Genomic DNA, 4,125 nt, shown 5'->3' with positions numbered 1-4,125 from the left:
TGGTTTACTTGTTTTTTTCTTTTTCTTTTTAATTATTATTTTTCACTTATTCACTTTACACTCTGCTCACTGCCCTCTTCCTGGTCACCCCTCCCACAGTCCTTCCCCCACCCCTACTTTCCTTCTCTTCTGAGCAGGTAGGGGTCCCTGAGAATCCCCTACCCTGATACTTTAGTCCAGGTAATAAGACATATCCCACATGTAGGTAACAGCTTTTGGGATAAGCCCTGCTCCAGTTGTTTGGGATCCACATGAAGACCAAGCTGCACATCTGCTACATATGTGCAGGGAAACCTAGGTCCAGCCAGTGTATGTTCTTTGGTTGGTGCTTCAGTGTTTGAGAGTTCGTAAGGGTCCAGGTTAGTTGATTTTGTTGGTTTTCCTGTGGAGTTCCTCTCATGAGGTATTTTCATTAGTCTCCCTTTTTATATGATGATGATGAAGATCAGATAGGAACCCTGTCTCTTCTGTCTGCTGCTGTGTAAGGATGCCCCAGGTGTGTTGCTTAATCCTGAATGCCATTCTACCATGAGAATTTGGTTCTTCATTCTAAAGGGAGAGCATAAGAAGGCTATACCAGCGGGTAGTGGTAGCCCATGCCTTTAATCCCAGCACATGGGAGGTAAAGACAGGCAGATTTCTGAGTTTGAGGCCAGTCTGGTCTACAGAGTGAGTTCCAGGACAGCTAGACAGCCAGTGCTATACAGATAAACTCTGTCTTGAAAAACCAACATATATACATATATATGTATGTATATATATACACATATATGTGTATGTATATATATATATATATATATATATATATATATATATTAAAGAAGAAAGGCTATGTCTAATAGGTCTGACCCTTCATTGGTCAAAAGTGCCATTTATGGAGCCAGTGTAAAGGAATTGGCGGGGCTGGGGATAGAGCTCAGTTCAAATACTACTTGCTCAACATTTATAAAGTTCTGTGTTCAATCTCCAGCACCACACAAATTGCACTATGTGTGGTGATACAAACTTCTTATAATTCCAACACTTGGGAGGTAGAGGCAGGAGGTTCAGAACTTCAAAGTTACCCTTGGACAGCCTAAGCTACATGAAACCCAGTATCAAAATATAGAAAGGAAGAAAGAGAGAGGGAAAAGAGGAGGAAGAAAAGGGGAAGAGGAGGAAGAGGAGGAAGAGGAGGAGAAAAAGGAGGGAGAGGAGGAGGGACAGGCGGAGGAGGAGAAGGTAGATGGGGGGGTTTGTTTTTTAGGCACACATAGAAGCCAAAATCAAGCTCGCTCTTCAGCCTGTCAATCTAATGAGAATGTGAAGCAGGTGAGGCAGATTCCGTGTATTGGATATGAGGTAAGGAGACTCACACTTAATGAGCAGATGCTGTTTAATACCTTACCTTATAGGTTCTGGGGTTTCTGCTCCATCTCAGAGAAGAATGGAGCTGAGGCAGCAACCTGTAAAGCACACATCTCCAGCAGGGGGCAGCCAATGCCTGCCATAGAAGACCAACATTCTTCCGGCCTCTTCTTGCTCGCATCCCTAATTTTTCTTGCTGATAAACTTTGCTGAAAACTGATCACGTAGACTTAAAATTGAGTTGTTAGAGGAGTATCAGCAGAAAAACAAAAATAAAAAACAAACAAACAAAATTCCAAAAACCCAAAACAGAAAAATAAAACCCCAAATCTTTTTGCTGGGAATTAATTTTGACAAAATAAAGCCCAACAAAGATTTTGTGCCATTTCTCCTGGTATCCCTGGAACAGTGTTAATGGACAATAAATCCTGCATTATTTTGCTTTTCAACCACAGCACTTAAAACTATACAAAACTTCAAATGGATGGAAAAGCATAGGAACTACGGGAAAAGTAAAAAAAACATTACCACTACTCACATAAAATATCAAATTGTGTGAAAAAACAGAGACTCTTTCCACTACTCACATATAATACCCAATTGTGTGAAGTTTAATTTGTAGTTTATGGGCCCTGGAGAACCTGTCTATTTACCAGAAAAACTGGTGACGAATGAGAGAGACACAGCAGGTGCACAGAGGTTAGAGTTGTCATAAATGAATTGAAAGGCCTGGACGCATTCTCCCACCCACAGAATAGAGAGTGCTGGCTTGTCCTCCTGGCTTTACCCCACTCTGGAAAACCATCCAGTGTCTTACCTACGTAATGCTCATCTGTATCTGCCTACTTTGCAGGTGACCAGGACTCCAGGTAAAACACATATCAAGCACTTAGCAGAGCATCTGGCATATTGTAAACTTGAAAGGATATTGTTAACTTCCAGGGGCTTGGCCAGCTTTTTCCAGTTTGGAATGAGGATGTTAGAGGAGATCCATGAGTTGGGCTGACAATTGAGAAAGCTGAGCTCTATGTATGTGTACTTATGTGAATAATGTATAATATCCAAATTTGGAAATGTTTTAATGTGAAAGAATCCTGTGTTATTGATGCCAGATACTCACAATTCATGGTAGATCCTGTATTTTCTGGTTGATTGGAAAATATGTCCAGAGACTCGAGTTGACATATCTTACCCTCAATGGTCTTTCACCCATGTTCTTCCCCAGTCCTTGCAGAAGTGAGGGCTGTATCACATTTCTTGTTCCATTGGACTCAAAGTAATTTATTGAGTGCCTAAAACATACAAGGCACTTGCTAGTCCCTGTAGAAGAAAAGGAAATGAAACACAAATGCCCCGTAGTGACACATTATCTCCCAGAAATTAAGACGTTAACAAATAACAGAAGCATAAAAAAAGTGATGAATGCTGCAAGTAAATTTTATTCATATTCCTGGAGGAACAAATAAAAATATGAAGTAAGTACAAATGAGTCTTCAAAGGAAGGTAGGATGGTGATATGAGGTGGCGAGATGGGATCCAAGCAACAATATTCTAGACAGAAGGGAAGGGCTCACAAATGAGGAAGGCCATGTCTATAACTGAGACTGAGGAGAGGGTTTGAGAACAGGAGAGAGCAAAAGGCAAGCAGAGGAGGTCCATTGATTATAGCTGGCTTAGAATCCCACGTTAAGGACTTTAAGCTTCCTGAGAAGAAAGCAATGGTGCAGGTGCCTCTTGGGAGTAATGAGAGCTAGAGAGAAAATAGCAGTGGAAGGACAGCCATCTCAGTGGTCTATGTGGGATGCTTCAGGTATGAGCCACTGCACGGACAGCCATCTCAGCAGCTGACATCAGTGGTCTGTGTGAGATGCTTCAGGCATGAGCCACTGCAGGACAGCCATCTCAGCAGCTGACATCAGTGGTCTGTGTGGGATGCTTCAAGCATGAGCCACTGCGCGAGGAAGACGGTGCAGACAGCAGAGAAGCAGAGATACTAATTCACTCAACCCATTATTTTTTCATTTGTAACACAAGGAACATGTTTATTTCTTTTTAAAGTTTTATTGCATTATGATGAGAAAAGTTACATGATTTCAATTTATCTGAATTTGTTAACATTTAAAAACATATTTTAAGTAAATAGAATTAAATCACATTCTTGTTTCCCTTCAATACCTACAATATCTTTTTGTCATATTGTTTAAAATTTATAAAATTGTAACAATAAAAATGAATATTATAAAGGTTGTTTGATATAAAACAACAATCAATTTAATAGTCTTGTGTAGATGCTTGTCTACAGCAATACTGAAAATATATGTTTTTCTCAATATAAATTTTAAATAACTCCAAACATATTAACTGTATATTTCAAAATAATACATCACTACTACTATTTTTAAATGAACATAAATATATAAAGTCTTTTTGTTTGTTTGTTTGTTTGTTTTGTTTTTAGTAGAGCTTAAAATCCTGGCTCTTACTGTAGTACAAGCCCAAAATAAGAACATTTTTTAGACATTGTATTTCATTGTAACAAGGCTGTATTTCAATGACCCTCACATCACCAAAGGATTTTACCTCCATCATAGCTAAGCTGAGAGTTGACAGTTCTGCTGTGCCAAGGAATGAATTATAGGCTCGATTTTTGGATACAGACTTCCTGCTATGGTCAAAGCTATTTGATTTAAGTGAGTGATTTTATTCTCAACCCACAGAGAACAGGTTACACTCATTTAAGAAATGGTGTGTGTATTAAGATGGTCTATCCATAAAGTC

This window comes from Mastomys coucha, unplaced genomic scaffold (genome assembly GCF_008632895.1).
Source record: "Mastomys coucha isolate ucsf_1 unplaced genomic scaffold, UCSF_Mcou_1 pScaffold14, whole genome shotgun sequence".
Classification (NCBI taxonomy): domain Eukaryota; kingdom Metazoa; phylum Chordata; class Mammalia; order Rodentia; family Muridae; genus Mastomys; species Mastomys coucha.
Note: the sequence above shows the minus strand (reverse complement) of the source record.